This window comes from Portunus trituberculatus, chromosome 33 (assembly GCF_017591435.1).
Source record: "Portunus trituberculatus isolate SZX2019 chromosome 33, ASM1759143v1, whole genome shotgun sequence".
NCBI classification, from domain to species: Eukaryota; Metazoa; Arthropoda; class Malacostraca; order Decapoda; family Portunidae; genus Portunus; species Portunus trituberculatus.
Window position 1 is genome coordinate 3137778 of NC_059287.1, and position 25775 is coordinate 3163552.

The following is a 25775-nucleotide window of genomic DNA, read 5'->3' on the forward strand; positions in this document are numbered from 1 at the left end:
CGTCTTTCTTCGTCCGCCAGCGAGTCGATCCAATAATCTGCCTGGCATCACAGTTTTGATCTGCGGGAGCCGAGCCAATACGCTCCTGTAGCGCTCATCAGAGGCATCCGAGCGTGTTGTTTCAAGTTCCAGCGCTGCACGGTAAACAGCCTTATAAACAAGAGGAGCTTATTGCAGAATAGCCATGACTCAGTGATGACTTCAAACACTAACAGATGTTCATGCTCACGACAGATTGATTTGAGATTTTTTCCAGTCCTGAAGGAGGGAAGGCATGGATTATTAAAAAAAAAAGGAAAAAACAAAGCATGATATTTTGTTCCTCTCCTAAAAAAAAAGGTGAACGAAGGAAGAGAACCCAAAATGGAGTGAATTTTTGATGTGTCTCAGCACGTTTATTTTGAAACACGTTAAGATAAGACGCATAAACAGAGAGGGGCAGGATTTCCACCACGCCATATTGCCTTGGTGTTAGGAAGAGTGAAAATATCTATCAACATATCAACAATTATAGATAAGACCTAATAAGACCTGCAGTTCTTGTCTGTGGCGCAGGGAATGGACAAGTGATATGGTGAGGTGACCCTGATGAAGTGTGATGTCATAGTGTCTGTGTGTCTGTTGTTCAGTTGTGCTCTATTGTGCTGCTCTGTGTTCGCTTGAATTCTGCAGTGTTGTTTGCTCTTCGTGTTGTCTTGTTAGGGTATGAATGGTTGCTATATTTTTCTCTCCTTTTTTCCTCACTAACAGCGCGGGAGCTTTCCGATAAAATTTAATCTCTTTTTCCTTCTCTCTTTACTGCGCCATGAGAACCACGCAGCGTTCATCATCATTCTCACGACTCAGTGTGGGAATTGTGTTTACTGCCACAAATATATCTATATTACGCTAGTTAACTTATAGTGACATGTTGCATTAGAACTCAGAATATGCTTTTTTTCTCACTAACATACATTATATAATTTCTAACCTATACAACGACTGTGTTAGGAAGAGTTCTACCCACCAAGTTAGTATAGTGAGTCTGACGGACGCGGTGCCAGTGTGTGAGGTGGGCAGAGAGGGCTGGCGAGGGTACCCAACCTGAAGTGAACCTCTACCTCTGCAGAGAGAGAGAGAGAGAGAGAGAGAGAGAGAGAGAGAGAGAGAGAGAGAGAGAGAGAGAGAGAGAGAGAGAGAGAGAGAGAGAGAGAGAGAGAGAGAGAGAGAGAGAGAGAGAGAGAGAGAGAGAGAGAGAGAGAGAGAGAGAGTCACACATAGGTTAGTAACATTACATCTGACTGTAATAAAGTTACTTTGTGTTGTATTGCACCATTGTTGCTTTGTATTGTGTTTCGTGCGTTGTTTTTGTATTGTATTCGTTGCTTCGTGTTGTGTTGGGTTGTTTAGCGTTGTAGTGTGTTACTTCATTTTGCGTCGTACTGCACGGTGTTATATTGCGTTGTGTTTCTTCACTTCTGTGCTGGTCTGTGTTGCTTTCCTTTGTCTTTCCTTGTGCTGCTCTGTGTTGCTTCCCTTCGCCTTGCTTTGTGTTGCTCTGTGTAGTGTCCCTTTGCCTTGCCTTGTGCTGATCTGTGTTGCTTTTCTTGCTTTACCTTGTACTGGTCTGTGTTGCTTCCATTTACCTTGCTTTATGTTGGTCTGTGTTGCTTCCCTTTGCCTTGCGTTGTGCTGCAATATGTTGCTTCACTTTGCGTTGCTTTCCGTAGTGTTACATTGCGTTGCTTTTCGTTGACTTGCGCTGGATTGTATTGAATTGCTTCAGTTTGTTTTGCCTTGCGTTGCTTTGAGTTGTGCTGCTTTACTTTGCGTTGCGTCGCCTTGTGTTGCCTTACTTTGCGTTGGCTGTCTGGAGGCCAAGCAGTGTATCCTTAATGTGATTTAGACTCCCTCCCTCTTCCTTGCATCTGTACTGCCTCGCCCCGGTCAATTACAAAGAGCTCCAAGAGCGCAGTTCGGAAGAGACACGCAGCACTCTCAAGGAAGTTTATGGAGTCTGCTGCCGAAGGGAAGTAAGAGTAATGTCACAGAAAAGCCAATCTCTCAAAGCACGGAGAGAAAGGCCAGCGGCAGACTAGCAACGCGTGCAGTAACATCTTTTTTTCATCTCATGTTCCCGCTGACATTTCGAGGACACTAGATGAGGTTGAAAAAATCAGACGGGGCGACGAAGGTACGTATGAAAGCTGCACTATGGGTGGACTCTGTGTGTGTGTGTGTGTGTTTCACTGTTTGATCTGCTGCAGTCTCTGACGAGACAGCCAGACGTTACCCTACGGAACGAGTTCAGAGCTCATTATTTCCGATCTTCGGATAGGCCTGAGACCAGGCACACACCACACACCGGGACAACAAGGTCACAACTCCTCGATTTACATCCCGTACCTACTCACTGCTAGGTGAACAGGGGCTACACGTGAAAGGAGACACACCCAAATATCTCCACCCGGCCGGGGAATCGAACCCCGGTCCTCTGGCTTGTGAAACCAGCGCTCTAACCACTGAGCTACCGGGTGTGTGTGTGTGTGTGTGTGTGTGTGTGTGTGTGTGTGTGTGTGTGTGTGTGTGTGTGTGTATCTGTAACTCGAACTGCAGAGAACGTAGGAAAAGAAAACATAGTGTGTACCCGGCTATACTATACGTTGGTTGGCTATACTATATGGTTGCCATGTAACACAATGTATAGCAATGCAGTTTCAAATAATCGGTGATTAAGTTGAACTCTGGAGCACACATACCCAGGCGTACCAACCCTAACACAGAAGCAGCACTAGACTGAATATTACGGTGTTTCTTGAATCACCTACGCAAGACACTTTTTCACCTACAATACATACAGAGTGTTCATGTTTCTATGATGAATTCCCAAGGTAATAGGCAAAATATATTACTCAGATATATGAGAAGGTTACAGTACAACGTATAAAAAAGTACAATGTGACAATGCTTTCTAGGGGAATATGAGGTAATAGGAGTCACTTTGAAAGGAAAAAGTAACTTTTTTCTCATTTTCCTATGATTAACTACATGGACAAGTTGATATCTATACTTAATGTAAAAAGAGAAAAACAACGATACTTTAGCAAGGAATCTAAGCTATTCGTTCCATGATACAGCTCAGAAAAGGTGGAAAGAAGAAAAAATATCTCTCTCTTCTTACGCAGTCAATGAAAAATTTACATCACATCAATTCTTTCACACGGCATCCAAGAGAACCAGGAGGAGGAGGATTGAGAAATGGTGAGAAAACTGGCACTTTTCCTCGCCTTAACACATGCAGTATGACAGGTGACAGGTGCATGCACGCTGATGGAGTATTTGTAAAACTGAAAGCCTGCCGTATTAATGCATTCATGACCAATCTGTGTTAGTCAGCCAGAGTATAATTCACCAATGCGGTAAAAAAACATTAAACTTGATACTGTAACATTCCTGACAATCTAAGGCGGTCAGTAAATGATGTACCAGAAAAAAAAGTTCGTAGTAAAAACTCATATTTTTCCTTCATCCTCACTAATGGTCTAATAATGACACTCAACATTTTAGGAGCACGAGAAGACGATTTCTTTTCCTCTTTTTATCCATTTAACACGGAATGAAAGGAAGACGTACTGCAATCGTGAAAAATATAGAAATTACTAAAAATGTAACTTTTCTTAATATTTTCTTTATTTTTGTTTTGTTTTTTGCACTAATAAGAAAGGAGAGAGCCCAATCATCCCACTATTTAACGGAATCTTTAATCAATGCCTCAATTACCAATCTGATCTCATGTAAATCAAAAGGCTAGAAAAAACATTAAAGTTTAAATCTTTAGTGTTTGATGGCATCAGTACAGGAGGTGAGCAGTCCCGCTGCCAGGCAAATAGCCCTCCCTGCCTCCGTAATAAGTCTTTCCTACTATAACCCGCAAGTGTCTGCCAAGGTTTCAGGTCGAGCTATTGGCAAACTTTGTTACACGAGCTCCATTTGCAACTCATCTTTCATTAGTCTTCATTAAGTCTTGTATAAGGTTGGCGAGAGTTGGCTTTTTGTGCAGGTGGGTGGAAACGTGCCCGCTGGAAAAGGCTGCGGCGTCATGATGCGACCCACTTTACTTGCAGGAGGGAGAAGGATACTGTGTTTGGGCAGCCTTCTGTCTTTATCTAGGACATCCCTGTTTGCTTTCCATCTTCTGAACAGTGACTGGGATTCACTCGCTAACCTGACTGTTCTGTCTTCTGAACAGTGACTCAGATCCCCTCGCTAACCTGAGTGTGCGATGGTGATTATAAAGCAGATTTACTTGCACGAGTGTTATGCAAAACGTGTGCAGGTTTACCAATCACTGCTGCATCTTATTTATCTTTGGAAAATTATATCAAACGTGAACATTAACAGTTTCAAAAGACATTAACAGATAAGTGAGGAGCCAACTCATCTTTGACAAACTGTAATTTTATTTCCTAAATGCTCTTTTCTTCAACTTGATGGAACTATCTCATGGAACACTATGTTATATAATACAGAGACATCGATGGCAACAAAGAGAGTAATCATATAATAGCTCGCTATGACCTCTCATTGATAATAATGTGATGTAATAAAGTGTAGAGTTTGATTTCAAAAGACACCAGTGACGTCGAGAGAAGTGATGGAGTATTTCAAGCCCTTCAGTGTCGGTAATCGTGCAGAGTTACTCAAATAAAGGAGCGAGTATCGTTTTGTCTCTAGTAATAGTGGATAAAACTCTCCTCCAACCATGTTTCACTGCAGCAATATTGACAAAGTGCCATCATCTCACCATTATATATAAAGCTTTCTTGATTTTAAAACTACGAAAGAAATTCTGTGTCATCAAAATTTACTTGGATCTAGCTGATGATAAACTGTAATTTGCTGTTTCGTTTTGTTTAAGTTGCTTCCTTTATTTTTTTCAGACTGTCATCACGGACTGAATCTACATACGAAATTAGTTCAGCACTGGTCATTCCACTGTTCACATCTCAGCTGGTGTCTCATGACTTTAGGCGGCACAAGTCTATTCATTCTTCACTTATATTGCCTGTCCGAGTGTTAGAAGCTCTCATTACTAAAGGAATATGGAAGGATATTAGCAAGGGAGACCAAGAAGTAGTGTTGCGTGGATCAAAGGGAAAGGCTTTTAGCAACAAACACATTACCGCGTGTTTACATCTTTCTTACCGAGTGTTTCCGGGTACAATGAAGCTCAGCGTACGTTATCAAAGACATGAGAAAAACACACACACACACACACACACACACACACACACACACAATACAACGGAAAAGTTTCATTGGAAAAGATCCTAATATACAAAAAATACTTATCCGCGTGTTCACTTTCTTATTGTTTGAATAGAAAGTGACAATAATATAGAAAAATAAAACAGTAGGAGAAATGTACAGTTCTGCTTGGTCTGCATCACTTACTGTCACCTATCGTAATGTTCCGGTGTCGAAGCTTTTATCCGAGTACAATAACTAGCCTCAAGGTACCACTGCTGTATAATCACGTCGAGTCTCAAAGATTTCAGGTAACAAAAGGCTTCTGACACACAGCGCGACAAATGAGGTTTTTTCAAGGCAAACCAAGCATGGAGAGGTAATAATTGTAACCGAAACACTTGACAAGGGTAGCAGCAAGCCGTCCAATCAGTGTTAAGCGACCTTTGAAATATACATTTTCATTTTCTTTATGATTTCCAACACCATTTCGGGGATTTTCTCTCGTTTTCACTTTTTCTCAGAAGCAATTATTTGAGTCGTTTTCCTTACAAGTTGTTAAGGGTCATATTTCCTTTTTTGCACTCACATCTCCATTTTTATTCATTTTACACTTTTCTACAATTTAAAAGAACTATCATCGGTTTTTCTTTTTTACTTTTTTTTTAGCTTTTATTTCCTAACATAATCGCTACAAGGACCCTTTACGAGTGCAAAGGAAAATGTGTGAGCGTAACCATGGGAACAAAAAAGTGTCTGCCATCCCACGTATATATCGGTATCTGTGCAGAATCGGACTTGCTGTTTATTTCAAAATGTGTGCCATGGTTAAATCTTGTACAAATTCTTCATGCAAAATTTAGAATCGACAAAAAAAAAAAAAAAAAAAAAAAAAAAAAACTCCTATACCACCCTCGGAATCCCCTTGCGAGTGTATTTCTACATAACTTCTATAGGGACTGGCATCTCAGTAGGCCTTTTTTTCAACTTATTTTTTCAACTTGGCTGGTGTTCTCTCTATATATATATATATATATATATATATATATATATATATATATATATATATATATATATATATATATATATATATATAGAGAGAACACCAGCCAAGTTGAAAAAATAAGGCTTTTTACAATTTTATCTTCTTAACTCTTTCTGTACTGGGATGCATTTTTAACACAACTTTCAGGTATGATTAGACAAGTTTATTGACATTAGGAAAGATCTATGGAGGTCAGAAGATTAATGGCCAGAGTCTTCACTATTTTAATCCACACATAAGTCTCTGAAGGTGTATAAAATCACCAAATAGTAAACAAAATGAATATGAAAAATGCGTCATGGTACTCAAGCCGTTAAGAAACACAGACAAATGAATGTAAAAGTCCATCGTCGTACTGAAGGGGTTAACTCCACTTCCTAAAACACTGAGCAGCGGTAACTAGGTGTAAATATCTACTTTTTACATTTTCAACATTTCAATTAATCATTCATATTACTACCGCTTCTACATTTTTTTCCTGTATCCTCCAATTGTCCCCAAAATATACAATTGCACACTACTCTTCACATTTTAGCCTCCATGGGTATTACATGCGCCTACCGGAACCTGTCGCTGCAATCTTGTGTTCCCGTTGGTTGAGACAATGGTTGTTTTTATACTCTGAATTTTTTAATCTCCTCGAATGAAAGCGTCTTTTATTTCAGCCAAATTGAGGAAGACAACCAATCAACTAAATACACAGAAACAACGCCCTATGTATCGCTCCTTTGGGAGAATTTAGGCCGCTGCTAAATAAAAACAAAAACAGCACAAAACAAAAGACAACATTAACACATCGAAGAAAAATAAAACTGGAGGAGAGAGCAAACACGAGAAATAAACCTTCATTACACAGTTCCTTTAGTGACAAATCAAACGCGTCAACTAAACAACCAAATAGATAAGAGAAATACTCAACACTAACACTCAGCAACAGGAAGAATGAAAACTAAATAAACAACAAATGGAAAACCTAATGTGTACAATCCATTTTCGTGGCCCATTAAGGTAAACTACATGAAGCACGGCGCCATTAACCCCTTCAGTGCGTTTTCGTATTGATTTTGATTGCTATTTTGGCGATTTTATGCAGCTTCAGAAACTTATGTGGTGATTAAAATAGTGAAGACTCTGGCCATTAATCTTCTGACCTCCAATAAAATCGTCCAATCATACTCAAAACTCATGGTGAAAATGTATTCCAGTACTGAAGGGATTAAACATTGAAACGACAATGAAAACAACCAAAAAGTACATAAATAAATAACTACAGAAACGTAAAATAAGTCAAAACGAACAGTAAGTTAAAACGAAACTAAAAAACAACCACACTTCGTATAATTAATTCCCTCAGACAAATGCAACACAGCAAAACAAAATAGTAAAGAAACACGAGGATAAAGACACAAAGATCACAGCCGAGACATTTCCCTACTCACTAGTACCCAACAAGTGGCAGTCATCACCTCACCTTTACACCTGAGAACCTTACCTTCGACACCAACACGCCCCACAAACACGGAATAATTGACAGGCGAAACTTAACCCCTTCAGTACCATGACGCGTTTTAATATTCATTCTGGTTACTGTTTGGTGATTTTATACAGCTTCAGAATCTTTTGGGGAGGGGTTAAAATAGTGAAGACTCTGGCCATTAATCTTCTGACCTCCATAGACACTTTCTGAATGTCAATAAAATCATCTATCACACCAAAAGATCATGATAAAAATGCGTTCCAGTAGTGAAGAGGTTTCCCTAACATGGCATAATTCCGTTTTATTGTTATTATTCATAAACGCTCTCTCTCTCTCTCTCTCTCTCTCTCTCTCTCTCTCTCTCTCTCACCACAACTTTTTCCAAAGGCCAAAAACATGATAAGATCAGGTTTCATGAGTGTTTCTCCTCTCAGCATTTCATGAATCTTGATAATCTGTCACTGGAACCACAAAAACACCTTCAAAATTCGTGTAACTAGCACACTTATTTTCGAAAAACCACTGAGATGATAATCCGGGTTCTCTTAAGTGCTTCTAGTGTTAATAATGAGTCTTTTTAATCAATTACTAGGACAAAATACCCTTTACAAATCGTCTACCATTAACATGACTATTTTCAAAGGCCACTGAAAAGACTAGGCGGATTTTCTAAGAGTTTTTCTCATGTCAATAAAGTAAAAAATGTTGTTGATCTATCACTTGAACTATGTATGCTTCCCTAAAAACCCAAATACTATCACTACGACTATTCTAAAGACCACAGAAATGTCTCGTCTGGTTTTCAAGAATGTTTTTATGTTGATGACGTAGAAATGTTGTTAATCTATTACAGTAACCATAAAAAACGTCAAAGGAAAATTGAGTAACTTCACCATGACTATTTTTAAGGGGCACCTGATGATTAGCGCGTTCTCAGGAGTGCTTCACCTGCTGTTAATTAATCTATTACTAGAAATATAAAAAGAACATCCTTAAAAAAACTCATACAAGATCACAACGCCTCTGTTTCAAACGCTACAGACTTTACTAACCGGTTTCTCAAGATTATTTCTCCTGTTTATAACCTAAAAAATCTATAGTTTATCATTAGAACCACAAAAATTGACCAAGAACATTCGTACCTTCAAATAGAGCCTTTGCAAAATAGTGTACATAGATATAGTTTCAGAATATGGTTCTTAGAACTCTCCTCTCGTTTTCCTGGAAGGCAAGTGACCTCGATATTTGGGGGTTTCCGTTTTCTTCGGCAGCGATATCTTGGCCTCCATCACGGCGGGCTGAGAGCGACACCACACAGCTTCGGATCATTCAAGTCCCTTAGGCGCATTTTCTTTGATCACTCGCAGGGAAGGAGCGGCAGTTCCCACTAATAATACACATATTTTCCAAGAAAGGGGAGGATGGGGGGAAGGAAAAGGACGCTGCGTTGGTGTTGGCGTAATAGCAGCAGTAGTAGTAGTAGTAGTAGTAGTAAAAGGAGGAGGAGGAGGAGGAGGAGGAGGAGGAGGAGGAGGAGGAGGAGGAGGAGGAGGAAAAGTAGGAGGAGTGTTGCATGAATCATAGGAGTAAGAGGAGTGAAAAGTAGTAGTAGAAGAGGAAGACTAGAGGAGTAGGAGGAGGAGGATGGGGAGTAGGAGGAGAAAAATACGAGAAAGAGAAGGAAGAGGAGGAGGAGGAGGAGGAGGAGGAGGAGGAGGAGGAGGAGGAGGAGGAGGAGGAGGAGAAGGAGGAGGAGGAGCATGACAAGGACAAACATAACAAGTAAGAAGGGAAGAAGACGAAGGTGATAAAGCAGAAAAGTGCTAAATATATGAGAAAAGATGAGAAGTAAAAATTAAGCGAAGGAAGAAAAACGAAGAAGAAGGAGGAGGAGGAGGAGGAGGAGGAGGAGGAGGAGGAGGAGGAGGAGGAGGAGGAGGAGGAGGAGGAGGAGGAGGAGGAGGAGGAGGAGGAGGAGGAGGAGGAGGGAGCAGGAGGAGGAGAGGGAAGAAGCTTTGTGCCTCTTCTTTTTATTTACAGTCTTCGAGGAAAATGAAACTTGATATATCAGAGGCAACTATTAAATTTGACGAGGAAGAGATTAAAAACTTTATATTGACTTGTGGTTCCGTCATTAAGTCGCACAAGTTTTGTTAATAACGTCGCGCCAGTCACATAAAGGCCTTTCATTTATCAAGTTTCCATAGCGCGGTTGAGAAGCCTGAGGGGAAAGAAATGACGTAAAATGCTTTGATAAAACTAAAGTGATTTATCGCAAGTGTTAGTATCCAGCTATTACGAAGATTAGGATCGTTTGTAGTGGTGATGCTGGCGGGAGTCATTAAGGAAACAAACAAGAGACTGATTTAAAACAAATAAATCCACAATATACGTCCTGCTTCACATTCAATCAATGTAACTTATCATGAGCAGCCTTGTCATGAAGCCAACTTGTTCCTTCTTTGCATTCCCTTGTGTTGCTTTTACCACAATGAATGTAGGTACAAATATCAAACAGGTAAGCACGTAACTAAGACAACTGAGAATATGGGTCACACGAGCGCGCACACAGACACACACACACACACACACACACACACACACACACACACACACACATAGGAAAGAGAGAAAAAAAAAAGATAGATGAAGGAGGAAAGGAGGATGAAATTTTCCTTGTAAACTTACTTAACCAAGACAGTGCAAGCAAGTGAATAGATAACTGTTGATGACGGGGACGAGACAGCACCCACCCACACACACACACACACACACACACACACACACACACACACACACACACACACACACACTTGAAGACAACAAAACAAAAAAAAAATAGAAAGAAAAGTAAGGAAAAAGGAGGAGGAGGAGGAGGAGGAGGAGGAGGAAAAAGAGGAGGAGGAGGAGGGGTAGAGGAATGGAGGCAAGACGGCAGCTGCTCATGCTCAGTGAAACCGCGCGAGTGCCAAAGGGAACCCGAGGCAGAGCGGCAGTCTGTTCTGTGTGTGAGGGTTGAACGCAGCCGAGCGCCAGCCCTGTCTACCCATCCCTCGCATCCCGTCTCGCCCCAGTATCGCATCGCTCGGCAACTCTTCTTCTCCCACTCCCCCTCCCCTTCATCCTTCCCTTCCCCAGCAGTTGTCACAGAGTTTTTTCGCTATTCTTCTTGTGTTCACTGACTTTGTTTCGAAGTTTCTGCATCTTTTGTGTTCTCAAGTTTTATCGGAGCGAACATTACAGCGCCGATATGGTTGTGCGGTGGTGGAAGTGACGGCGAAAGAGAGAGAGAGAGAGAGAGAGAGAGAGAGAGAGAGAGAGAGAGAGAGAGAGAGAGAGAGAGAGAGAGAGAGAGAGAGAGAGAGAGAGAGATTGTGTCCATTGGCATACGAGTAAAAAAAAGTAGTGACAAACATTTACTACACAAAGCAACAAAAGGAAAGGAGAGAGAAAAAACACCAAGCAAAAAACTTAACACAACTTTCCCATAGAAACTTGAAAGGAGAGACGCTGGTGGAGGGAAAACAGTGCCACTTGAACTGAGGGAAAAAGAAAAAGAAAAAAAAGAAAAGGAAACAGGAAGATCTGCTCCATCAAGACACAGTGATAACTTTAGCGGCGGGAAGAAAGTGCAAGGCCAGCGTGAGTGCGTGTGTACGTGTGTGTATGTCTGCGTGCGTGTGTGTGTATGAGTGAGCGACTTCTGGCACCGTCGTCACCTGCAGGAGGAAGCTCGCGTCCCCAAGGTAAGCGAGCTACCTGTGGCTTAATTAAATTTCAAGGTATTTATACGAGAGCGTGCCAAAATTTTTCATAACATTTTTTTTTTTTCACCATTTTTCTTCACTTCACTTTCTTATTCTTTTCGTCTCATCAACTTTATCTGGTTCTTGTTCGTCATCATCTATCCGTTTTACCAATTTTTCTCTATTTCTTTTCTTTCTTTACATTTTTCTCTTTGTCTTCTTGTATTTCTTAATTACTGACTCTCTCTTTCTCATTTATCTCTTTTTCTCATTAATTTTATCCAATTCTTACTTATATTTTTCTACATCATCTTATCCTCACTTCTTCTCTTTCTCTATTATCTGTTTTCCTGCTCACCATCATTACGTCTTACTCTTCCACACATCACCAATATTTACGAATCCAATACACGACAAAACGCAAACCTAACCAGTCATTTTCTCACTTAAATCTGCTGTGTGGGGCATTTCTGGCTTACCAAGGTCACGGTCACGGGGTTAAGCCAACATAACGTCACGCTGGCTTTACTCATCTAAGGAATGGATCGTATTAACACATTTGATCTGATTCCCCTAAATACACCTGCCAATTACTTTCACCTGTTTGATTTAGCACTGGTTATTACTGTATCTATTTGCCATAATAAGACAAAGGAACAAGAAATGCAAGGAAAGGCAAAATTAATATCTTTACCTACCTACGTATTTTGTTTACTCATTTGTTTAGTATGAATTATTATTAAAACACGTCTCTTTTCTATGACACGGAACACAAAAGAACACGAAGGAAAGACAAAAGTGAATGTTTTTGTTTTTAATCCATCTGCCTTAAGGAATTTGTTTACCCGTTTGTTTAGTACCAATTATTATCAAGACACGTCTCTTTGCCAAAACAAGACAAAGGAACACAAGAAATGCAAGGAAAGACAAAAAATAAATATCTTTCTTTTAAATTCACCTGCCTGTTTTGTTTACCTATTTGATTTAGCGCCGGTTATTATTAAGATACGTACGTCTCTTTGGCATAACAGCGCACGCAAAGGAACACAAAGAAAAGCAAGAAAAGGTAAGAGTAGATACTTTCTTTTAAATTCACCTGCCTAGTTAGTTTACCTATTTGAATTAGCACACCGGTAATTACTAAGATATGTACGTCTCTTTGGCATAACAGCGTACACAAACGAACACACCAAAAAGCAAGAAAAGAAACACTAAATACCCTTCCTTAGATTCACCTGCTTATTTTGTTTACCTATTTGATTTAGCGCCAATCAAGATACGTACAAAACTTTGCCACAACAATGTACACAAAACATAAAGAAATGCAAGGAAAAAAAGGAGCGAAAGTGAATATTATGTCGGCACTTAAGAGGGTTTTCTGGGCGGTTAACTAGAGTGTGTTATGTAAAGTGATAATTTTGTTTGGCCGTTCTCTTGCATCATAAGCCATTGTTCCTGTTTGTCTTATTACTGTTGCTTCTCCTCCTTCATCCTCTCTAATTAGTTCTTGTCCTTTCCTTTATTTCTTTTTTCTTTTCTTCTTATTCTTCGTCTTTTCCTTCTTCTCTTGTTACTTCTTTTATAACAACAAAAAGAGTACCAACAACAAGAGCAATAACTTCACAACAATTTTACAACAACAACAAGAGTACCAACAACTACTACTACTACTACAATAACTTCACAACTACTATCTACTACACTACAACAACTACTACTACTACTACAACAATAACAGAAACAAACTACAACAACAAAAACAACAATAACAGCAACTACAACGACTACCTACCACCACCACTACCACTACTATTACTACTACTACAAATACTACTATTACTACTACTACTACTACCACTACCACCACCACTAACTACCACTGCAACTACTTTTCTCAATCTAACCCCCTTGTAATATGTGACAAGTTTATTCGTCCATTAACCAGAATCTTGAAAAAAATGGATGTTATATATATCTCAAAGGATCCCCACGGCAGGTTAGAATTGCAATAATATAAATGAAAAACGTGATAATCTCCAATGCAGCCTGGTGTGTGTGTATGTGTGTGTGTGTGTGTGTGTGTGTGTGTGTGTGTGTGTGTGTGTGTGTGTGTGTGTGTGTGTGTGTGTGTGTGTGTGTGTGTGGCCATATTTGTTGATGTATGTTTTAACTGAAGAGCGAGCAAGCAATATTTGAGCTAGATTTATGACTAATTTGTACATTCTCTGTCTTTCATTACACCGTCGCATTTACAAAGAAAATATTGCTTTGTAAATGACAATATACATTAAGTGATAACATATGACTGTATTGTATATGAGATGATGAGAGAGAGAGAGAGAGAGAGAGAGAGAGAGAGAGAGAGAGAGAGAGAGAGAGAGAGAGAGAGAGAGAGAGAGAGAGAGAGAGAGAGAGAGAGAGAGAGAGAGAGAGAGAGAGAGAGAGAGAGAGAGAGAGAGAGAGTATATAACAAGTCAATCACGACGACCACCACTACCACCATCACCACCAACACCACCATCCACCACTAACACCACCACCACCACCAACAACAACAAGCTATACAAATAAACAGGAACAGAACAATTGATCTCAAGTAGCCACCACAATACACTCAATAGCAGTAAATAGTATCAGTAGTAGTGATAGTCATGGTAGAGGTCGTGGTTGATGTAGTAGCAGTAGTAGTAGCATAGTAATAATATAGTCTTAATACAATACACGGTTAGGAATATTATACTAACATCTTAATAGTAATAGTAATAGTAACAGTGCATAGACAGAAACAGTCAAAATACAGCACAGGTTAGCAACAGTATAGCAACACGAACAACATCAGCAGAAAACCAATAATCCCAGTACATCACTTTTTTCCCCCTCAATTGCACGACGTCGAACAAGATTTAAAAACTTTCTTTCATTTGCCTTCCACCAGTGAGCCTCGCGCGTCGCCTTCCTGTACAGCGGCATTCATCACATTTATAAGAATCCTTCGCTCCAGCAGGCAGTTACTAGATTCCTTTGCTTTATGGAGCCTTTATTGCAAGTTTCAGGGACGAGATTCCTGGGGTGTTTTGTCGGAGTTGAGTTGCGGGACTTTATGTTGCGGGCGAGACGGAGGAAAGTTGTGGTGTTTGGAATTTATGTCCTGGGCGGGATAGCGGGAAGGGATTGGCTGGAAGGAGGGAGTGTGGGAGAGTGGTTGTAGCTTAGTCTGTGGAAGTGCTGCCATATACGTCAAGGCGATAACAGAAACCATAACAACAGCAACATCTACTGCTGGCACACTAACATCACAACAACAACAACAACAACAACAACAACGGGAGGGAGGTTTTAAGACATTTATCCCTTATTTTTTGGCAAACTTTCTCGGATCTGCAAAGGGACTATCAACTAAGTGGGTTTTTTTTTTTTTTATGTTGCTCTTGGCCAGCTTTCCCTTCTTACATAAAAAAAAAAAACAATAACAATAACGGTAAATGAAAGTCGCTTCTCTTTGAATATTTTCGATTTTAAGTTAACGACGCAACAACAACGACAAAAACTATAACAGATATGATGTAGAATATAAAAGAAAGACAAATAATAAATAGTCTAGAGGAAAACAACCAGAAAAAACAACAAGAATAGCAAGAAAAGTGACCAAGAATGAACAATACCACATTACGTAAAGAAATAACAACAACAACAACAACAACAACAACAACAATCTTGACTCACTCACTGCTCGTCCTCCTCCTCGTCACATTCTTTCTTACGTATGTAGTTTCAAGGAGCGTTCTCTTGGCACCCTTTCTGTCCCTCCTCTCCCTCTTCCTCCTCTTGTTTCTGCTTCTCACCCTCTCACTACCCCCTCTGCTCTCCCCAACCTTATCTTTATCCTTCCTCCCACTTTTACCCTTACTTCGTCTTTCACTCTCTTTTTTCTCTTTATCTTTAGCTTTCTACTTATCTGGCATCTCTCTCTCTTCATTTCCTCTTCCGTCTCTTTTTCATATAAGTTTGCTTTGTCCTACTTCTCCACTTCTTTTTCTTCTCTTTCTCCTCTCTAGTTGTCTCTCTTGTTGTTATTCCCCTCTTCAATTCATTATGCTTTTCCTCCCTGCGCTTCCGCCTCTTTTAACCCTTCCACTTAAGCCGTGCCTGTACCATTTCACCCTACGTAAACTTTAAAAACTTCACCTTTTAATATTTGCACACTCTCCCACACAAAGAGCAAAACCGTAACGCGAAAAAGAAGAGGTACAACAAAAACGACAACAATAATCACCAACACTTACGTATGAAGAGACGGAGTGGAAAGGAAACAGAGGCTGTTGTATCATTTTTCCTCATCTAGTAAAGCTGTAAATTCAATTGTCTTCATCCTCCTCTCCCTCTTCCTTCCCTTCGTCTCCCAAGAATTTTCCGCATTGCATCTGAGAGAGAGAGAGAGAGAGAGAGAGAGAGAGAGAGAGAGAGAGAGAGAGAGAGAGAGAGAGAGAGAGAGAGAGAGAGAGAGAGAGAGAGAGAGAGAGAATGTGATGTGAGATTATGAGTAGACAAATTGCTTTTACGAAGTGCAAGATAATCAGAATCTCATTAAGGTTGTTTTGGCGATTTTTTAAGCAAAGAATATTAGAGATGAAACCATTGATTACAAAAGATGTAAAGGGGTTGGATGCCATTGGTCTCTCCACACCTTCAGACACACAAACCACGTAAACCTATACAAAATAAAAGGTGTTCTAGATAATAATTACAGTTAGCATAGAGGGATAGGGGATCGAAGACTGTTTTTAAGAGTATCGAACACCACAAGGAAACGATCGAAAACTTTATTGACATACGAAAAGTAAAAATAAAAGCGTTCATGGTTGTAAATTTGGTGATGAAAGAGCTTTTGACATTAGATCAATAGAGGATCGAAGAAAGTATGGAAGAAGATTGAACACCACAAGGAAGTGGATTGGAAACTTCAAGCAAGGAGATCTCAGGAGTCACAACAGCAATTATTCAAGGTGTAAAGTTTTATAATCTGTGCGCACGAGGTCACTCACTGCGGAGATAAGTGTATAAGTATTCACACACACACACACACACACACACACACACACACACACACACACACACACACACACACACACAACCAACGTCATGAAAATTCACAGCAATAATCCACATGACAAGCCAAATAAGTTGCAAAAAAAGGACGTAACTAAATTAGCATATGACCTCAACTGAGAGAGACGGAGCGAGAGAGAGAGAGAGAGAGAGAGAGAGAGAGAGAGAGAGAGAGAGAGAGAGAGAGAGAGAGAGTGTGTATCAAAGGGAGTGAGAAATGCCCTATACAAGTAATTAAATAAAAATAAAAGTAAAACACCAAAACCTGAGACAGGGAAAGCCTTGTTGCCTTGATTGGAAATGGAAAGAGGAGAGGAGAAAACGAGAAAGCGGAAGGCGAAGTGGGAATGAAAAAGAAAAGAAAAAATGCGGCAACCTGTATTTTTTTTCCTTCTCTCGCTAATTAATTCCCAAAAGCGTGACAAAAGGGAACACGAATAAAATAGAAGAGTGAGATTTAGAAACGCAAAGTGACGCAGACGAGAGGTTTAAGTCAGGTTTCTCTTGTTCAGTCTGCTTCACTACTTTTCTATCTTCAGCGATTCTGTCAGTGGCGGAATGCTTAGCTGAGTGTGTGTGTGTGTGTGTGTGTGTGTGTGTGTGTGTGTGTGTGTGTGTGTGTGTGTGTGTGTGTGTGTGTGTGTGTGTGTGTGTGTGTGTGTGTGTGTGTGTGTGTGTGTGTGTGTGTGTGTGTGTGTGTGTGAGCAAGTGGTGGTGGTGGTGGTGCCAAAGTGTCTGGTTTCTAAATTTAACAAAATATAACAAAAAACTCGAGGTATTGTTGCCACCACCGCCACCACCAGCACCTTCACAACCACCCCGAAGAAAACTACCACTAAACAACACTCAAATAGACATCTTCGCATGTTGAGAAGTGCCCTCAGCTGCCCTCCACACCACCACCACTACCACCACCATTATCACCACCACCACCACTACTACCATCACCACCATCACCTCCACACCTGAGTATTCGACATGTGATTATACCTACAACACCTGTACATCTATCCTTGGCATTTTATATAACTAATTTGATCCCTTCCAAACGGCTCCCCTTCTCTATCTATTCCAGCCTCTTCTTCCGCAAAAACAAAGGAATATTCACTAAAACTATATTATTTCTTCATTTTATCCATATATATTCCCCAACTTTTAAATTCACGACCAAATGGGTGTTTTCATAGTTCTTCTTTAATTATACATGAAAAAACGACACAGAAGTAACAGTGATCTCAAATTAACCCCTTCAGTACCATGACACGTTTCCATATTCATTCTGCTGACTATTTGGTGATTCTATACAGCTTCAGAAACTTATGTGGGAGATTGAAATAGTGAAGACTGTGGCTATTAATCTTCTGACCTCCACAGACCGTGCCTAGTGTCAATAAAATACACAAATCTCAAGGTAAAAAGGTGTCTCAGTATTCAAGGGGTTAACATTATTATTTATCTCTAATTTCTACAGACATTATGATCTTCAATATATTCTCTTCCTATCTTGTAAGTAAGAAAGCAAATTAAGAGCATAAACAATAAGTGTGGTAATTTCAATCTTAGATACGATATATTTTGCGTTTCACCTCTTGTATTTCCTTTTTTCCATTGCCTTTCTTGATACTCTCGTTTATATTCGTTACATCCATCCATTTCATACCATTAAAAAAAAGAGAAAGAACAATTTTCACCTGCACTCGAATTTCAAATATTATATCCCCTCTCATTTCTTTGCGTTTCACCTCCTGTATTTCCGTCTTTCCATTGCCTTTCTTGGCACTCTCGTATATAATCACAACATCCATCCATTCCATACCATTTGTATATATATATATATATATATATATATATATATATATATATATATATATATATATATATATATATATATATAAAAAATTTCACTTTCACTCGAATTTCATGTCCTATATCCTCTCTCATTTCATATTTCCTTTCGTTTTCTAACACTCGCATGTATATTCCTGACATCCATCCATCCCATATGCCACAAAAAAAAAAAAAAAAAAAAAAAAAAAAAAAAAAAAAAAACCGTAACAATTTTTACCTAAACTACGAAACACAATTTTCTTTACCATCCTAGAATTCCAAATCGTATATCGTCTCCCATTGCCACACTCTCGTTACCAGGCAGTGTTTGTGAGGCAGCGCGGGTTGACGCAATCCACTGTGTCTTAAAATCTGTTTGCTAATCTATGTAAGTGCTTCTCTCCTGGTTGTGAGTTGCAGTTTTACCTTTATTACTTCGTGGTGACGGATGGAAGAGGTGTGTTGTGCGTTACCTTAACTGAGAGAGAGAGAGAGAGAGAGAGAGAGAGAGAGAGAGAGAGAGAGAGAGAGAGTAGTTATACAAGGCTGCAATTTTAATATACACTTGGCTAATCTTCCTCACGCTTTTCTAACTCTCATTTGTATGTTTCTTGTATATGTGTCTGGCAGGTGTCGGTTAGCATTATACTGACACACGTTTTAGCTATTCCAGTCAATATTCGTTCTTGCTTATCTTCATTTACACCTTTGTCTTTTCCTTCTCCACCTCCTTCTCCTCCTCTTCCTCCTTCTCTTTCTCTCTCTTCTTCATTCACGTCTCTACCATTCAAAATCTTTTAATATTTTCTTCCTCCTGCTCCTTCTCCTTGTTATCTCCCATCTCTCTTCCACAATTTATTCATCTTCCTTCTTTCTTCTCCCATTTCTCATGTATTCACAATATTTTCATCTTTCTTCTACTTCTCTTCTTCCATTCACAATCCCTTACAATTCTTCTTTCTTCTTTCCTCCTCCTCTTTCTCCTCTTTCATCCAAAATCAATTTCTCTTCTACCTCTTCTTACTTCTCTTATATTCACAGTTTGTTTCTCCTCCTTCTTTCTCCTTCTTTGCCTGTTCTACTATTCCTCCTCCCTAACCTTCTCTTCTCCCTCCTCCTCCTCCTCCTCCTCCTCCTCCTTCTCCTCCTCTTCCAAAAGGTCACCCGTGAATTAAACTTTTACTCCCACTGAAGAATATATCAAGGTAGGAGAGGAAGAAAAAAATATATGAATGAATACGTGCTGCTTTTACCTCCTGTGTATCCTTGTGAACGTGACTGTGACTGTGTGTGTGTGTGTGTGTGTGTGTGTGTGTGTGTGTGTGTGTGTGTGTGTGTGTGTGTGTGTGTGTGTGTGTGTTCTCGGTGACCTAGAGACGATGTGTGCAATAATTTCGTACAACAAGTGGGTCCTCTTTCATCTCTCTCTCTCTCTCTCTCTCTTTCTCTCTCTCTCTCTCTCTCTCTCTCTCTCTCTCTCTCTCTGAAGGTGACTATTCTTTGGAGTTCCTTGGTGTGTGTGTGTGTGTGTGTGTGTGTGTGTGTGTGTGTGTGTGTGTGTGTGTGTGTGTGTGTGTGTGTGTGTGTGTGTGTGTGTGTGTGTGTGTGTGTGTGTGTGTGTGTGTAGGTGCACAAGAAAGACTTTAGGGTGCACTCTCTCTCTCTCTCTCTCTCTCTCTCTCTCTCTCTCTCTCTTACTCTTTAAAAATACACTTAAAATCACAAAACTACAAAAAAACTAAAAAAATACATAGAAAAAATTCCCACCTGACTTTTCCAACACAACCTGAACCTGGTTAATAAAACGTGGGAAAAAGTGAACACTCAGGAGACTTACCTAATGAATCCCACCTGTATTTACTACACCTGTACACGGGAAGGCAATTAAAGGGTTCGCAGCAATATCATGTTTCCTGAACGAATAAACAGACAGGTAGACAGGTAGACAGAGAGAGAGAGAGAGAGAGAGAGAGAGAGAGAGAGAGAGAGAGAGAGAGAGAGAGAGAGAGAGAGAGAGAGAGAGAGAGAGAGAGAGAGAGAGAGAGAGAGAGAGAGAGATATGAATAGTGGAAAATTTATGGATTGTATGAATAGAATGAAAAGAGCGATGTGTCAACAGGTAGCCTGACAGGTGAGGATTTGAAAGGGTTAAAGGGCAAATGATGAGGAAACCCACACCCACACGCGCACACACGCACGCACGCACACACACACACACACACACACACACACACACACACACACACACACACACATAAACACTCACAGGTAAACGTAATGACTGGGTTAGGGAGAGAAATGTGACGCAGGTTGAAAATACGTCATTTATGAAGCGAAAAATGTCTGTCTGTCTGCTCATCAACCAATCATGTCTTTTATACGCCTAGTTCTTTTATTGATCCTGTCTTTACCCTTTCTCTAAACCTCTCTCCTCTTCCTCCTTCTCCTCTTTCTCCTCCTCTTCTGCTTCTCCTCCTTATCCACCTCCTCCTCCTCCTCCTCCTCCTCCTCCTCCTTCTCCTCCTCCACCTCCTCTTCTGCTTCTCCTCCTCGTTATCCTCCTCCTCCTCCTCGTGTTCGTCCTTCTCATTCTCCTGGTTCAGCAAAGATATATTTCCTGCCTTTTATCTTTTGTCATTTTCTGAACATGAAAGAGAGTACTCATATTTATTTCTTGAGGATAATGAATAAAAGAACGCCTACCTCATTTAGAGCGAGAGAGAGAGAGAGAGAGAGAGAGAGAGAGAGAGAGAGAGAGAGAGAGAGAGAGAGAGAGAGAGAGAGAGAGAGAGAGAGAGAGAGAGAGAGAGAGAGAGAGCATAAAGAACCCAGTGCAGAAAAAAAGTAATAAAATCAACAGATCTTCCTAAGGTACTGAATGGGTACAGCTTTTGGCTCAGGAAGCGATGAAGGCGGAGTGGAGTTGTAAGAGTAACTGTTGGCTAGAAATTGACAAACTGGCGGGGTTATATAGGTGAGGAGTGTGGAGTATAGGAAGAGAGCAGGTGCGAGGCGAGGAGAGGCGAGGAAAGGCGTGGCGTGAATGAATGCTAGAAATGTGAAGCCTGATGGAAGTGTGAGGAGAGTATGGGCGGTATTCGAGATATGAAGAAGTTGGTGAGGGGCGTTTGATTATTGGTGAGGGAATGTAGTTGGTGAGCAGAAAGCTACTGGTGAAGGTGAAATAGGGTAAAGAAAACTGATGGGTGATGGAGAGAATTGATGAAAATAAGTGATTGAAGTATTTAATGAGGAGAAAGCTACTGGTGAAGGTGAACTGGGAAGAACAACTGGTGGGTGATGGAGAAAACTGATGAGGAAAACTGCTAGATAAAGAGTTACGACTTCTGTAGGATTGTAGAGATGAAGGATAAGATAAATAATCACAGATAGTGAAGAAATATGATAATAGAAATAACGAAGAAAATTGAAGGATGACAGAAAGATGGTTAATGAAGAAAACTGAAGGATGTTATATATATGAAAAAAAAAAAAAAAATCCTAGTTTCTTTATTTTCCATTCATTCACTAAGAGCAAAATCATTCATATTGTATCATTATTTTCACGTGTTTTCATAATGTTTCACTCATTCACAGACGATTTTGACAATGTTCCGTCTTCATTTATTTATTTTTCGTCTTTTTCACATTGTTTCACTCATTCACAGAAACTTTTGACAATATTCCACATTTATTTACCTATGTTTCGTCTTTTTCATATTGTTTCACTCATTCACAGATGATTTTGACAATATTTAACCCTTTTCTCTTTATTTATCATCTTTTTCATAATGTTTCATATAAGGAAATCTGGAGGATGGTAGAGATAAACAAAGACGGAATCTAAGGGGCTAGGAGAGACAGTGAAGAAAACATAGCTGAGAGTAATAACCAAGAAAATTAATGGGTGATTTGACTATTAACTATAATCACGAACTACTGACCATTAACCCTTTAGTACCATGACGCGCTTCCATATTCATTCTGCTTACTAATTGGTGACTTTATACAGCTTCAGAAACTTAAGTGGGGATCAAAATAGTGAAGAGTCTGGCCATTAACCTTCTGACCTCCATAGACCCTTCCTATTGTAAGCAAAATAGCCTAATTGTACCCAAAACTCAAGGTAAAAATGCGTCCCAGTACTGAAGAGGTTAACTAAAACCACGAAAATAACTAGTGGATCAGCAAAGCCATGATATAATAATGTGGCACATGTGGAAATTTTCGTGACAAGATCTTCGTATTTATCAAACCTTACATAATTTTCTCTTTGAAATTTACGGTAGTGGTTTGAGTGTAAAGGAAATAAAGAGTGAAGGAAATAAAGTAAAAAAATCCCACCACTGTCTCCTCGCTTCCACGTTTAAGTGAGGAAAGAGAAAGAAAACACTTCACACTGAAAGATGAAGAGAGAGAGAAAAGTTGTTGAAACTCTTTACTCTCGGAAAGCTATTGTTAATATTTTTGTGAAGACTTGAGAGAGAGAGAGAGAGAGAGAGAGAGAGAGAGAGAGAGAGAGAGAGAGAGAGAGAGAGAGAGAGAGAGAGAGAGAGAGAGAGAGAGAGAGAGAGAGCTTAGGTAATCATGAACACACACACACACACACACACACACACACACACACACACTACACACCACCCACCCAACACCCACACACCATCTCGCCCCACACCCACCACCACCATCACCACCACCACCACCACCACCAGCCACAAAACAAACACCCCCTTTCCGATGAACGACATAAAAACCCCCGTCGTTAACTCTCACCCCTCGGCATCTTGACCCGCCAAGCCACACCGCCTCTCCTTTCAAACACTTACTCCAGTCATACAATTAGTGGGACCAGCCAGAACCTCCCTTAGTGTGCCCTGAACAAACACGCCACGCACCGCACGCCGAGGGGACGACGAGGGCCAAGATTGTAAGGGGAACAGAGAATATGGAGCTAGTTGTAGGAATGAGGGGATAGGAAGCAAGAGTAGAAAAGATGAAAGACAAGAAGTGGGAGAAGGATGAGGGGAAGGCAAGGGGATAGATAGAGAAGGGAGAGAAGATACCAGGGTAGAAATGAAGATGGTAGCAGATGACGGGAGATGAGGGAGGTGAAAAGTATAGAAGGGTTGGTAGATAAGGACAGAGGGTGAGGGCAGGAAGATAGAAGGGAAAGACTAGGAAGAGGACAGAAGATACGGTGCTAGGAGACGAAAAGGATAGAAGGAGATTGGTAGATAAGGGCAGAGGGTGAGGGTAGGAAGGAAAGACGGCAGAAAGATAGAAGGGAAAGACTAGGAAGAGGACAGAAGATACGGTGCTAGTAGTAGGGATGAAGAAAGTAGGAGCTGAAGGATAGAAGAGAGGATGTAAGAGGTAGAAGGGATAGATTAAGTGTAGGAAAGGGGTGTAAAGATAGTAAGGAAAGGACATAGGGAGGATAGAAGGCAAATGCTAGGAAGAGGACAGAAGATACCATACTAGTTGTAGAGATGAAGATAGTAGGATCTGAAAGGACAGAAGGGAAGGTGTAAGAAATAGAGGGGATAGATTAAGTGTAGGAAGGGGATAAGGATAACAAAAAAAAAAAAAGGATAGAAATAACAAAGAGCAAAGGCTAGGAAGAGGACAGAATATACATTGCTAGTAGTAAGGATGAAGATACTAGGAGCTAAAGAGAGATAGAAAGGAAGGTGTAATAGGTAGAGGGGAGAGATTAGGTGTAGAAAAGGGATAAGGGTAGTAAGGAAAGGGGACAGGAAAATAGAAGGAAAAGTCTAGGAAAGGGACAGAAGACACGGGCTATTGGAAAGGATGAGAGTGGTAAAATGGATAAGCTAAAGGAAGAGGAGGGGTGAGAGAAACAGGGAAAAGTGACAGAAGAGATAGGGTACAAGGGAGGGGAGTAAAATAGCATTGGGGAGAGTGACGAGGGGAAAGAGTGCATTAATGAACAGTGGCAAGGTTAATTTTGCAGCCACGTTTTCATTCCATGTGATTTTGTATGATCTCTATTTTTTTTTTTTTTATCTTTGCTCTCTGTTGATGTGTTGGTTTGTGAAGGGCACGCGTCATGAGGCGAGGCGGGCACTGGTGTTGCACGCACACATCAAAGCAGTGACATTACGATTTGCTGTTTGTAATTTGCCACTTTGCTTTTATTTTTCATTATGTTTTGTTTTTATACATATGTGACTGTGTGTGTGTGTGTGTGTGTGTGTGTGTGTGTGTGTGTGTGTGTGTGTTTATTCGTGCTTAATAATCGCACACATTATGTACATCAGCCTTTGCATCAAAACACTATAAAGAAAAAAGAAATCATAAAAACACACATTATCATTTGATATGCATACAAACATGAATGCATTATTTTCTCTAACACTGAACAGGAAAATGAAACGAAACTGTTGAGTATAACGAAAATAATGATCTCAATAACAACAACAATAATAATGATAATAATAATAATAATAATAATAATAATAATAATAATAATAATAATAATAATAATAATAATAATAATATAATAATAATAATAATAATAATAATAATAATGATAATAATAATAGTATTAACAGTAATACTACAACTACAATTACTACCACTACTACTACTACTACTACTACTACAACTACTACTACTACTACTACTAGTGATAGTAATAATAATAATAATAATAATAATAATAATAATAATAATAATAATAATAAACAACAAAAACAATATAAACATGAAGAAATTTAATATTCAGAGAGAGAGAGAGAGAGAGAGAGAGAGAGAGAGAGAGAGAGAGAGAGAGAGAGAGAGAGAGAGAGAGAGAGAGAGAGAGAGGATGCAGGAACTCGAGGTAAAACACTATTCTACGAGTTATCGCATTTACATTTTACATATTCATAGGATTAAACGCACGAGGGAGATATGGAGAGGGAAAAAAAGCTGACGGAGATCACAACACGCGCGATATTTGAACAAACTAATTATCTCTGACGCTGTTCAGGTCATCAGCCGCGGGAACTTCTGCAGTTTTCCTAATCAAATTCTTTCTTTGTAACGCTTTATGAACCCCTGCCTAAATAAAAGAGAGAAAGAGCGAGAGCGAGAGAGAGAGAGAGAGAGAGAGAGAGAGAGAGAGAGAGAGAGAGAGAGAGAGAGAGAGAGAGAGAGAGAGAGAGAGAGAGAGAGAGAGAGAGAGAGAGAGAGAGAGAGGTTTTCACAATATGCCACTTCAGAAAAGAAAATAATAAAATGACAAGGTGAAAAAGTGAGACTATGAACTTAGTTTAGCTTCCCCTTTCCGTTGCAACTCTTGTCGTAGGAAGAAAGAAAATAAAAAAGTGGAAAGGGGTAATGA

The 25775-nt window shown here is 39.9% G+C and overlaps 1 protein-coding gene across 1 annotated transcript in view; it reads left to right on the forward strand.

Annotated features, from left to right (window-relative positions):
* Positions 1-10712: 10712 nt before the first annotated feature.
* LOC123512254 (allatostatin-A receptor-like) overlaps positions 10713-25775 on the forward strand; it is a 295630-nt gene continuing 280567 nt past the window's right edge. Inside the window, 1 exon segment of the mRNA XM_045268530.1 lies at positions 10713-11494. The gene's annotated coding sequence lies outside the window, so the exon portion shown is untranslated.